At 34.6% G+C, this 14,614-nt stretch overlaps 1 pseudogene across 1 annotated transcript; it reads left to right on the top strand.

The window, feature by feature from the left end:
- Positions 1 to 3,036: 3,036 nt before the first annotated feature.
- On the top strand, positions 3,037 to 7,681 carry LOC143243165 (glyoxylate reductase/hydroxypyruvate reductase pseudogene; annotated as a pseudogene). Its single transcript, XR_013024105.1, has one exon. The product of XR_013024105.1 is annotated as a glyoxylate reductase/hydroxypyruvate reductase pseudogene (transcript).
- The last annotated feature ends 6,933 nt before the right edge of the window (positions 7,682 to 14,614 follow it).

The following is a 14,614-nucleotide window of genomic DNA, read 5'->3' as shown; positions in this document are numbered from 1 at the left end:
CACAGCCAAGAAAATTGTATTTGTAACACATGATGGGGTTGCTAATAACATTGTGCTAACAAGTATCAAAAGTCCAATGCTCACTGAAATTTTGAAACACTGTTCAGCATAAAATGCTTTAGTATTTGTTTAAGTTGCATAATTGATTATATTGCATAGTATAACTGAAATATTCTGCTTTCATACAATATTTGCATAACTTAAGTATCATTCTTCATCATTGTACGTGTTACCGTTGTGACTATGGCTTCTTTAGGGTATTTGTTATGACACCGCTAAATGAACAGTTAACAACTTTGGTTTCATTAGGGTATTTGATATGAAGCCACTACATTAACAGTTAACAACTTTGATTTCATTAGGGTATTTGACATGAAGCCACTACATTAACTGTTAACAACTTTGATTTCAGTAAGGTATTTGTTGCGACATCTCTAAGTGAGATTAACAGTGGCTACCGTATTATGTTGGTTGGCGGTTTATGTAAATTTCTGTTTGTTAAACGGTGTGTTACCTGTGGATTATCGATTAATGTATATGTTTGAGAGACTGTCAGAAAAAACCAACTTCAGTCATTAACTCTTTCACTGCCAAGTCCGACTGCAGTCGATCCTACGACTTTGTGACCTTTGCGACTATTGTCAAATTTTTATATTGTCTTTTTTATTCATTTTATTCATGGACTGTGTAACTAAAATATCACTCATACTTATTGTATTTTTTGAAATATAAACCTTGATCAAACATTTTTTACCGTTCTAATATCGAATAAAAGAAACTATTTAGAAGCACCATACTTTTGTTAGAAAGAGCACAGGCTTTCTTGTGGTAAGTCTTAGAGCTCACACCGCTAAAAACCGGTGGTGGGCACGGCACAGATAGCCCATTCTGTAGCTTTGTGCTTAAAAAAGAAACATAAAAATAAATTTTATCTTAGTCTTTATCAGTACAAATTGTAGATAAACAGATATTTTATATGTAAACCCTAATACAATTTATACATTTTGGAGAAGACGAGAAATTTTCACCGTATGCTTTGTTCTAATAAAGCGATATTTCTGACATATAAAATTCATCATAATTTATATGTTTCTGATGCGTTTGTTTGTAGGTAAGTAGAAAGCTTTGCAATAGACTATTTGTGTTGTGCGCACAACGGTTAACAAAATTCGGTTTTTTTTAGTTCACAGACGTATTGTTGAACAATTAAGGGTCCTGGCCTGGCTCGGTGGTTAAGGCGCTCGACCCATAATCTGAGGATCGTGGGTTCGAATCTCCGTCACACCAAATATGCTCGCCCTTTCAGCATCGGGGGCGAAATAATGTGACGGTCAATCTCACTATTCGTTGGTAAAAGAGTAGCTCAAGAGTTGGCGGTGGGTGGTGATGACTAGCTGCCTTCCCTTTAGTCTTGCACTGCTAAATTAGGGACGGCTAGCGCAGATAGCCCTCGTGTAGCTTTGCGCGAAATTAAACAAAAATGAAGGAAAAACTATCAGGTCATCCCATAAGTAATTTTCAAAAATGTAATACAGAAATTGTATTATCATTTTTGTCTTTGCAAAAGGCTTTAATGACTGAAATATGTAGTAAGACGTGTATAAAAATGTTCACACAAATTAAAGAAACTAACCCAACTCCACTTTTAGATCATTTATCAAATAAACCATTATGAAGATGGATGTGTCTGAGAAGCACATTAAGCATATAATGCTTTATGAATTTAAAAAAAAGACAACCGTGCAGCCGAAACTACACGAAATATTCAAGTTGTTTACGATGCGAAGCCTCTCAATGAAAGAAGATGTCGAAGGTGCTTTCAGAAGTTCAGATCAGGTGACTGCAATTTATGTGATGCGCCACGATCAGGTCATCTTATATAGTTTAACGATGACTTGTTGCTGGCTGCACTTGATGGAGACTGTGCTGTAACTGTTAAAGAACTGGCACAGAAGCTAATTTCAAACCATTCAACATTTCACCGTCATCTACAGCAGCTAGAAAACGTTTCAAAACTTGGCAAAAGGGTCACACATGATTTGAAAGAAGCCAACCTTAGAGCAAGAGTGGACATTTGCACTTCTCTGCACTCTCGTAAATGTAACTCACCTTTTTGGACAGGTTAATGACTGGAGATAGAAAATTGATATTTTATAAAAATTGTTAAGTGCCGCAGACAATGGCTACGTGCAGGTCGACTGGCTAAAGCACAGCCCAAAATGGACCACCACCCTAGGAAAGTCTTGTTAATCTTTCGGTTGGATATTGTTTATGTGATTCACTTTGAATTGCTGCTATTAATGTAACGATTACATAAGACTTCTATTGTCAACAGTTAGAGCGCTCAAAGTTTGCACTGAAAGAAAGAGGCCTGCTTTGATCAGTTGTAAAGATGTTGTGTAACACCAGGATAATGCACGGCTTCATACAGCAAGGATCACATCTGTAAAGATTAAAGAGCTAGAGTGGAAAGATTTCCACAACTTCCTTATTCTCCAGACCTTTCCCCATCTGATTATCATCTATTCCGAAGTTTGCAGAACTATCTTGATGGAAAAGAGCTTGGAACACATGAAATTGTCAAAACTACCTTCTCTGCATTCTTTTCCTCCAAACCCTAATAATTCTATAGAAGTGGCATTCAGAAGCTTGTGAATCGTTGGCAGGAAGTAATTAATAATAAAGGAACATTACGTTTTCAATAAGAAAATATATATTTCAATTCTTCAACAGTTACCATTAGAATGTGAAACACTTATATGAAGAAAAATAAAAATGCAGCGACCTATTGGCTAAATAACATATTCTTAAGTTTTATGTTACTATTATCAACAAAAGGAAAATTATGGCTCTATAAATTCAACACTTTTGGGTTAACTCAAATAATCACAAACAAACCTTTTGCACGTGTTTATCCAGAGATGGCGCTTACCGACAACATAGGTTATATAATGAATCTTGAGCAATGCGAGTGACTGAGTTTCACTGAGCATTACACGGATAGTGTAGCACTGCTAACGATAAAACGTAGTCACCATGACAAAATACAAAGTTTTGTTACTAGGCCTGACATATCGCAGGAAGTGAACGACATGTTGAGGAAGGTATGTGATGTTGAATTTTATAAAGAACCCAAAACAATACCACGTGAGGCGCTTATTAAGGGTATTCAGGGAAAGGATATTATTTACTGTTCAACAACAGATATAATCGACAGTGAAGTACTTGATGCAGCTGGACAGCAACTTAAAGTAATCGCGACCAATTCTGTCGGGTACGACCATATTGATATTAATGAATGCAGGAAACGCGACATCCTAGTAAGTAATACACCAGGGATACCAACTGATAGCGTTGCCGAATTAACAGTTGCTCTTATGCTGATAACTGGGAGACGACTGTTTGAAGCTTCAAACGCTATAAAAAATGGAGAGTGGGTACATATGTGGGAGCCTTATTGGATGTGTGGTGTAGGACTTAAAAATGCCACTGTGGGCATCGTGGGCATGGGAAAAATCGGTCAGGCTGTTGCCGAAAGAATTTTATCATTTAAGGTCAATAAAGTTGTCTACCATGATATACACAAACCTGTTGATGCTGTAGAAAGTATGGGAGCCCGCTATGTAGAATTTGAAGATCTTCTGAGGGAGTCGGACTTCGTTCTGTGAACGTGCAATCTGACAGATAAAACAACAGAACTGTTTACTGCTAAGCAGTTTAACCTGATGAAATCTACTGCTATATTTATCAACACGAGCAGAGGAAAAGTCGTCCAACATGATGACTTATACGATGCCTTAAAACATGGAAAGATCCGTGCTGCTGGTTTGGATGTCATGGTTCCTGAACCGATACCAAAAGATCACAGACTCACCACTCTTGGTCCTTCTACCCCACATAGGAACTGCAGAAGTAACAGTTAGACAAAATATGGCTAAACTCGCGGCAAGAAACGTCTTGTCGTATTGCGATGGGAAAGGTTTGATAACACCGATCCCAGAGTTAAAAGATGTTCAACACAAGGTGGATAAAAAAAAACTAGACTCACTCCAAATAGTTACGTCAAGTTTGGATAAGAATGTAAGACGGTTTCTGTATTATTATTTTAATAGCAAAATACTGCCTCTCTAAATAAGAGTTGAATGTAATTATGTTGTTTGTTTTGTAAGTAGTTCGCTATTAACTAGTAACTAGCTCCCTTTCCTCTACTCTTACACTGCTAAATTAGGGACGTCCAATGTAAATAGCTCTCGAGTAGCTTCACGCGAAATTCCAAAAACATTCAAGCATCATGGACTTAATGACCAAGCACAATAAGCGTGGAAGTCTCCAAATCACAAGAACGGTTTAGGCCCACCTTGATAGACACTGTGTAACAGGTCGAGCACAAAATTATGTCTGTAGTTACTTTCAAATTGTTCCTGTCTACTCACTCTTTTCTTGGATATCTTCATGCTTTGACCTTCTCTGCCGAATCACAGGTGAAATCGTTCTATTTAAACTGAAAGATAAGCATTAAAAAGATGATAGCGGAAAAATAAAAAGTTGTCAGTTGTTTAATTAATGATTCTGAGAATGTGGCTTTATCGATATGTACTGAATTTACTCTGAACGGTTAGATCTTAGTACTAACTAGTATGGAAACTTGAGAACGTTATATTTCACTTCGAATTTTATCAATTAGCAAGTGAAAACTTGTTTCGAAATTCTATCAAAAAGATACGTCCAAAACCACCCTCTGTAGGAGTTACTGGATTGAAGTGACTTTTGCGATTCAACAAATTATAAAGACACCCCTTGGCTCCTGGGAGACGTGTTAATAACAGAAGAATATATCGAACTTCACTTTCTGCATGTTAACACGTTGGCTTGCAAGCTTATTTTACCGACACTTTTTAGGGTCCCATTAGTCATTTTACAATTACTTTTTTAGAAAGAGTGTATGTGTAGCCTTTGCGTCCAAGCCAATAAGTGGTCTTCTAAAAAGAAAACAGAGAACGACTCACCGGTGGTTCGAGTGAGAGTCAATGTGTTAATAATATCTTGGAATACTATCTATAAAAATATAGATTATGGGATTTCGTCAAAAGGCACTGATATATAACTGAAACTCAATTATTTATAAATTCTCCTTTGGTTATTAATCTTTGCTTGTAGTTCATTCCTGAATTTGTTGATGTATGTTGTATATAAACCAGGCTATTTTTGCTTTCAGATGGTTAGTTAAAGTCAAACTGTTTTGTCTGTCTCTAGCCAAATAACATATAGGATGTAATCACACACACACACACACACACACATATATACATACACTTAGTGGCACATGAAAATCTTGTTTTTCGTAGCGAATTGATATTGACACTGGAGGTGATCAGCTCACATGTATCCTACTTGGCATTGTGTATAATGTAAGACTTTTTGTTGTTTTAATAACAGTTATCTAATGGTGAGAAGAGAAACCAAACTACTTTCAATCAGGATTTGATGAAGATAATGCGAAGTTACAATAATGAATTTATTCTTACGTTTTTAATATTTGGGTGAAAGTAATCTATGCTTATTTGCAGAAATTCATTGCTAATTCATCGATAACAAATACTTTGGCCAATTAACCTTTCTAACGAACAAACGCAGTAATTCTCACTGACTTGCATTGTACTAAAACATTTATTAACTCAATAATTCACTGATTCCGGAAGTTGTATTGTGTGTTTAGTTCTACACACGCCCCATCTCAAGGGAGAGGTGTCTACAGACTAAGAACACTAGAAATAGACTTTCGATACTTGTGGTGGGCTGACCACAGATGGCCCATTGTGCAGCTTTATGTTTATATACAAGCAAAGAAATTTCTATATACTATAGGAAGCACCCAGATTTTACCTTTCATTAAATTTTCTTTTTGTTTCATCGTGATAAGTTTGTTTTGGAATTTCGCACAAAGCTACTCGAGGGCTATCTGTGCTAGCCGTCCCTAATTTAGCAATGTAAGACTAGAGGGAAGGCAGCTAGTCATCACCACCCACCGCCAACTCTTGGGCTACTCTTTTACCAACGAATAGTGGGATTGACCGCCACATTATGCGCCCCCACGGCTGGGAGAGCGAACATATTTAGCGCGACGCGGGCGCGAACCCGCGACCCTCGCATTACGAGTCGCACGCCTTACGCGCTTGGCCATGCCAATGCGAATAATAATTTAGCAACTTACATAAAATACGCCGAAAAGTTATCAATTTGATTTATTTTTGCCAGTTTAATTAGCTAAAACAGACATAAAAACTACCGAAAAAATGTCTTTCATTGTAATAACATGGACGAATATGAATCTTGTGGTTGTTACAAAACCCAATTCGCAATGTGCGGGTCGTGGGTCCGATTCTTTCTCACTGAACCCGCTCACTCTTTCAGCCGTGGGAGTGTTATAATATAACGGTTAACCCCGCTATTCGTTGGTAAAGAGTAGTCCAAGAGTTAGAGGCGGGAGGTGTTGAATAGCTGCTTTCTCCCTAGTTCATCATTGCTATATTAAGATCGGTTAATCCAAATAGCTCTTGTGTAGCTTGGCGCGAAATTCAGAACAAACCAACATAAACTGAATATAAATCCAAGGGTGCGAGGTAGCGCTGTTTTAGAGCCATGTAAAAAATCCGAAATGTACATCATTAATATAGGCGTGCTTCTAAGCTTTTCGATCTAAGCGATAGTTCGTATCAGTTAGTAGATTTAACTATACATGCAAGTATCGTGGCAACAAGATTAGTCTGTGTTTGCATGTTTACAGCTTTGAGGTTCACGTAATCAGAGATTACCGATTTGGAAATTGCACAGTCCACATAAGTGGTTGCAAAAATCTTCCCCCCTCCCCCATTGGGTGTGAAAAATCTACGCCTTTGGTTACGAGGTTACAAAAATTATCTTTAGGCTAATAGCTCAAGTCTTGAATCGATATCCCAGAACAATTCTCATCCTACAGTCCTTCAATAATAATAACCGTTATATCAGACTTAATCAAAACCTTGAGAAAGAGTTCAGTTAATGTCAAGGAAATATTTGAAAAGTCGACACACACGGTTCACTACTTTCATCAAGTTTCATATTAAATCTCACGTGATATAAAAGTACGTGCTACGTTACCTCGTACTTTAGTAACGAAACTGTGATCAAGTTACGTTGTTTAAAGATCATTAAGAGTACGCGCTACGTTATCCCTTACTTTAGTAACGAAACTGTGATCAAGTTACGTTGTTTAAAAGGGGAGAAATGAAAACTTCAAAAACTAGAAAGTTATTTCACAACAAAAACATACTTTATAAAAGTACTAATCAGTCATATTTATTTACCTACTTTAATGTGAATGTCACAATACTGCATACAGCAAGGAAAAGAAATCTCTTAGCACCTCAGTTTGTTTTCCCTTAGCTCGTTTAAACTTAACACTTATGTTTTTTTTATGTGCTTTCCTTTACATGGTTACATACGTACTCACACTTATAATTAATCACTGTTGCATCAGGCCTTTTTTTTAACTATGTTCTTTATTTATTTGTACTACCATTAGGAAGTAGATTTATGTTGAAATTCAAAACAATATTTGTGACCCAGGTTTACAACTTTGTAGAATGAATGGTAAACAGCAATGAATAAGGAAAAAAAAATAAACTATTTTGTTATCATTAAATGAACTTTACTTGGCCTTCTTTTCCCAAATAAATTTTATAAAATATTTTCAATGAAACACACATCAAAACATTTGTGTGAAACGTAAAATTATTTTGGTACTTGGTAAGATTATTTGGGAATGAAGCTTATAAGACTGCACTTAAATTGAAAACTCTTATGACATTCTTCATAAATATTCATTAGTATGTGTGTGTTCTTATAGCAAAGCTACATCGGGCTAGCTGCTGAGCCCACCGTAGAGAATCGAACCTCTGATTTTATCGTTGTAAATCCGTAGACGTACCGCAGAACTAGCGGGGGGGCAATTCACTAGTAATATCCAGAGGATGTATCAAAGAAACAATAAAAATATATAAAATAAAAAAATCCAAGTTGTGATGATTGAACAGATATCTTTTTGCCGTTGGGCAAAGTTGAGAAGAATGAATAGCTAACAGACGTACGCAGGCTCTATTATCAGTGGAAACACCCAATAATTAATGCATGGAATGAAGCAAACTTTATAAAAGGATCACATCAGGAACAGAAATTTCTGAATATGGGGTTAAAAATGATAAAAATCTGAGCACTTTCGAAAGATGGACTCGTTTTTTTCAGGATCAGCCTTTCGAAAGCACTCAGGTTACAAGACTTTTTTGAACACGTGTTTTTCTGACATTTATAAACATGTCATGAAGTATTTACATGAGGTATGAAACATACGTCAGCAAACATTGGAAATGGTCTAACTGCTCACAACCATTAAGAATACAACCATATATTAATTGATTACACACAAAAAAGTAAGTACATGAATGTGCCAAAGGATATCGCTGGAGACATTGATGCTATATTCGTTTTATGAAACAAATTGAAACTGATCTATATATTGATTATATTGCTATGCTCGGTAACAAATCACTCACCCCTCCTAAGAGTAAATTTGACACTGTTTATGAAGTTATACGCTTCGTCGTCTCAAGGGATTGGTTAGTTGTAGGTTTATGCCATAAAGACAACGTTGAAACCACAATGTTTTGGAATGTTGGAATAAGAAATACTATTTGTGTGTTATAGATAAAAATACAACAGAAAAGATGTTCCTTTATTTGAAACAACAGTCAGACTACGGGAGAATCTGAAGACACTGATACCATAGGGTAGCGGATTTAAGGTTTGTTGGCCCAGAAAATGATAATTTTTGTGGGCCTTACATCCCATGTAATTTTACATATAATAAATTTATCAATGAGCCCCCATTAAAACCATGGGCCCTGGGACTAAGTCCCCTGTAGCCCCAACCTAAATACGTCATTGATAGCATGCATACTTAAGAAAAAAAAAGTGTAGATACACAGGTGTTCTAAGTAATGATAACCAAAGTTGGGATCATTTATAATGTGTGCGAACATAATGGATTTCATAGTTTTTGTCTTTCAGAGAATCTCCAACACATTTCTCAAGTACATACAGTCTCTTACTTAAGTTGGCCAATGGACTCGTGGTGGGGAAAACAAAGTTTAATAATAAAGATGACAATTAACAAAACATAAAATATTTTTATTTAGTTTTAAGAATTTTGGAACATACTTACTCCATCATCTGGAAGAAAATTGGAAAAATAATATATGTTGACTAATGATACAGTATTGTCAAACACTAATTTACTGACATGGTAGACAGAAAGAAAATAGATTATGCTAATATGATATTCTATTAATAAAACCGTACGTTTCTCACCAGAAGGTAGAGGGTAAAAAAGACTAAAGAACTTGTTTTTACTCTCCAAATACACAAATTTGCGAATACACTCCAGCAACATGAATTAAAATACCTTAATAAATGTTTAATTTGTACTAATTTAGCATTCCTGAAAGTAAAGTTACAGTAAACCCAATCAACCAATATACGTTGTGATGTAACTTAAGAAAGATTAGATCATGATTCAAATTTAACTTTTTGAGTGCAATTAAACTTTCGGCGAGTTCTCGAAAAGTGTCAATTAACTTTTAAATCAAGTATACCAAAACTGGGGCCTTTTTTTAAAGTCCTTTTTGAATATCATAATCCACTAGCTGCATTTTGGCTCCGTTATATACACACATACGGTGCTATGGTGGGAAATTAAAAGACGCGAAATATTTAGCACTTTATCAAATAGTTTTAAGTCTAAGAAGCTGTATATGGCGTTAAGAGGAGAGCACTCTTTTGTTACGAGTAAACTTTCTTTCACACGAAGTTCAAGGTCTGAAGATTCCGTGATATTGATAAAGAAATTGCGTGACCCAAGGTTTCGACATATGAACAAATAGATGAGTGTCTGGGTTAAATAGTGGACGGCCATTTCATTACAATACTCCTCACAAACTAGTTTTTTAAGTGGTGTTTTGTCTTGACAATGTATGAAACATTACAGTCCCTAATACAATGAATAATTTGTAACTTTCTCAAAATATTGAAGTTTTACAGCTAACAGAATTGTAGAGTTAGCAGTTTTAAATATGAAAAATTATAGTTATTGGAACTAACTCTCATTTTTCTAAATTACCGTTAGAACTACGAATGTTTGTTTGTTTGTTTGTTTTGGAATTTCGCACAAAGCTACTCGAGGGCTATCTGTGCTAGCCGTCCCTAATTTAGCAGTGTAAGACTAGAGGGAAGACAACTAGTCATCACCACCCACCGCGAACTCTTGGGCTACTCTTTTACCAAAGAATAGTGGAATTGACCATCACTTTATAATGCCCCCACAGCTGAAAGGGTGAGCATATTTGTGCAACTGGGATTCAAACCCGTGACCATCAGGTTACAAGTCGATCGCCTTAACCCACCTGGCCATGTTGGGCCCTGTCTTCAGTTAATAACGCTAAAACTTACTGTTTGTCTGGGTGTTGAAACATTTCCTTCAGCCTTGTTTAATATACATTTTTAAAACTTTTTTCAATATGTTATTTGTGTAGCTTTAATTTAAGACAATAATCAGCTTGGTTGTTTTTAGAAAAAATTCCTTCAAAGTAAAACATGATGTATTTTTATATATTTAAAAACGGCTGGTATGGGTTGAGAAGATTTTTATGTAGAGGGGCAAACAACGTTTTGACCTTCTTCTGTCTCTGTCAGGTTCACAAAGAAAGAAAGAGATAACTGACCGATAGCTGACCACATGTTTGAAGGGGTTTGTGTAATTGAGTGTACGAATGTAGAGGGTGTGCTTGATGTTTGATTATATTTATTAATATAGTTTATGTATAAAGGTATTCCTTTGTATTGGTATTCATGTTGTTCTTGTATACAGTAATGTTAATCCTAAAAAGAATGGCAATATTTTTCATATATGCTTCCACGTTGTTGTTGTTTTTTTCGACTCTGTACCATGGTACATTTCCTGGTGAACTTCCTTTTATTCTGCCAGTTACTCAACAGAAAACTTGTAAATACCACATTTCATCACATTCTCTAAGTTATTATTATTGACATTAGGTGGTGAATTACATGTTTTTCTTTTATTGTCATTGAACTAACTCTCATTTTTCCTAATTACCATTAGAACTACGAATGAGCACAAAGTTTCGTTAATGCACAAAATGAATTTGGTTTGTTTGTTTGTTTTGCGCGACGGGGATGCGAACCCGCGACCTTCCGATTACGAGTCGCACGCCTTAACGCGCTTGGCCATGCCGGGCAATAAATTTGGAATTAAAGACGTAGTACATAACTTTTACTTAAAATCAGCACTTAAATACGTTTCAAATATTGAGGCCAAAAAGTCAAATAACTAAAACATTACCCACCATGCTTCACTAACATGCTTTTTAAGTGGCAGTTTTCAAGTCGCAAAACTGAACACAGTAAAACAGAAACATATCTTTATGTACAAGAACTTTCCTGAACCTAACATGATTACATCAGTAAAATGATCTGATTACTCGCGAAAATGGGATTACTATAAGTTGGGAACCAAATCCCTGGTTTAATTTTTTTTTTAAATTCACTCTTCACATTTTCTCTGTCTAAATCATGCAAAGAGTATTATTTTGTATCATAGTAGGTCAGTGTGATAAATAAATGAAACCTTTATTAAAGTGAAGGGAGATCATATTTTTATGATAAATAAAATACCTTGTTAAAGGACCAAATAGAGCAAGACTAATTCCAAGAAAGGAATATGATAAGTTGAGAATATTTCTGTGATGTAGCTTTCTGTGTCCAAAGGTCAGTATTGATGTAAAATGATGACGTAAAATTATATAAATAGTTAATTAAGCAATGAATACTCTCTTATCCACTAAGTGACATGAATTATTTTAACTCGGTGAAGCTCTGATATTAGCAGTTGCTGGATATTTGTTTTTAGTTTACTTATGGCTCAGTTACAGTTCTTGACTAAAGAATCTAGTATAAAGTTATTAAGCATGTATGTTGCTTTTTTTCTTTTTCTGGAGCTAATGATAGTTTATAAAAATTGTGCAGTCAGTGCTGCATTTTTTTAAATCTAAATTAAAATTTTCATTGTGTGCATTAATTATGGCATAATGACCAAAATAAAAATATATGTTGTGCAATATGATAATCAGTAAATATAATTAGAAAAATATTATTTAGTTTATATGCAAAAACGGCTCGTTTGGGTTGAGAAAATATTTTACATAGAAGTGCGAACAACGTTTGCAAACAAAGTTTTACACTTAAAAGTTAAACCAAACACATATTTACAGTTAAAACTATAAGAAAACATCTTTTTACACTTAAAACTAAAACCAAAAACCTTTTTACACTTAAAACTAAAACCAAACACCTTTTTACACGTAAAACTACAACAAAACATCTTTTTACATGTAAAACTAAAACCAAACACCTTTTTACACTTAAAACTAAAACCAAACACCTTTTTACATTTAAAACTATAACCAATCACCTTTTTACACTTAAAACTATAACAAAACATCTTTTACAGATAAAACTAAAACCAAACAATGTTTTACATTTAAAACTAAAATCAAACACTTCTTTACACTTAAAACTAAAACCAAAATCTTTTTAAACTTAAAACTAAAACCAAACACCTTTTTACACGTAAAACTACAACAAAACATCTTTTTACACGTAAAACTAAACCAAACAACTTTTTACACTTAAAACTACAACAAAACAATGTTTTACACTTAAAACTACAACCAAACACCTTTTTACATTTAAAACTATAACCAATCACCTTTTTACACATAAAACTAAAACCAAACAATGTTTTACATTTAAAACTAAAATCAAACACCTCTTTACACTTAAAAGTATAACAAAACATCTTTTTACACTTAAAACTAAAACCAAAAACCTTTTTACACTTAAAACTAAAACCAAACAATTTTTTACACGTAAAACTACAACAAAACATCTTTTTACACGTAAAACTAAAACCAAACAACTTTTACACTTAAAACTAAAACCAAACACCTTTTTACACTTAAAACTAAAACCAAACACCTTTTTACATTTAAAACTATAACCAATCACCTTTTTACACTTAAAACTATAACAACACATCTTTTACACATAAAACTAAAACCAAACAATGTTTTACATTTAAAACTAAAATCAAACACCTCTTTACACTTAAAGGTATAACAAAACATCTTTTTACACTTTAAAGAAAAACCAAACTCCTTTTTACACTTAAAACTCAAACCAAACACCTTTTTACAGTTAAACTCAAACCAAACACCTTTTTACAGTTAAACTCAAACCAAACACCTTTATACACTTTAATACCAGACTTTTAGAGTTATAAGTGTTCGTTCGTATTACTGGGCTCCACCAGATGTCCTTAATCTATGGGTGCCTTTGTATTTAAAATTCGAATATTTTAGTATTTGTTTCCAAGGAGTTTAACATCGAGATAGCGCTGCGAAATTCATCATTATCGATTTGAACTAAAGCGCAAAAACAATACAAACATGACAGTATTGATGCTTCATAAAAAGTAAAATAAAACACATTTTGACTTTATGTGGTGCGTAAATGAGTCCAATGTTTTTAATTAGAAAGTTTCTAGCTAGCATAAATGTAAACTTGTTAGAGAATTTCTACTGTTTAAAATTTTGGCATGACGAAAGGGATGTTTGATCATCAGATAAGATACATCAAAGTTTTATAGTTATCCAAGCAAAGAAAATTTTGCTAATGCCGGTTTGTTAAACAGCTAAAGAAAATAAGCAAATATAAATGTCCCGCATGGCCAGGTGGTTAAGGTGCTCGGCTCGTAATCCGAAGGTCGTGGGTTCGAATCCCCGTCACTTCGAACATGCTCGCCCTTTCAGCCGTGGGAGCATTATAATGTGACGGTCAATACCACTATTCGTTGGCAGAAAGAATAGCTCAAGAGTTGGCGGTGGGTGGTGATGACTAGCTGCCTTCCCTCTAGTCTTACACTACTAAATTAGGGACGGCTAGGTGCAGTGGGCTAACAACCGACTCACTTAAAAAAGAAGTTGTAGTATATGAAGGATGAAAGTACTCACATTATGCCTCATACGTATATATGTCTCTCTACTACGAAACAAACAGAGTAAATAGAGTACAACAATTTCCTAGGCCATAAAGTATAGTACGACGCATACCCACACAGCTGTTGGGTTCGACCCCACTGAAAACGTTAATTAAAAGAACTTCTTAATATATGATTTGCTACTAAAGAACACAGTTGTGTTAACTAAATTTATAGGCCAATTCCTGTTTCACAAACCTTTTTAATTGTCTAAAGTTCCAGGTTATTTGATAAAATCATTTTAGTTGTTTTATTATTTACTTCTTGTTATTAAAGTCAAGTTGTACATAAATTATTTATCTATTGAAAACACTATATGGGTTACATCATATATCTAAACTGCTCTGACATCCAGTGAAATGTGAATTACAGTCAGTAAATAAGATTAGTAATTATTAGAACATGAGCTGT

Source organism: Tachypleus tridentatus, unplaced genomic scaffold (assembly GCF_004210375.1).
Source record: "Tachypleus tridentatus isolate NWPU-2018 unplaced genomic scaffold, ASM421037v1 Hic_cluster_2, whole genome shotgun sequence".
NCBI classification, from domain to species: Eukaryota; Metazoa; Arthropoda; class Merostomata; order Xiphosura; family Limulidae; genus Tachypleus; species Tachypleus tridentatus.
Note: the sequence above shows the minus strand (reverse complement) of the source record. Positions and strands in the feature narration are given on the sequence as shown.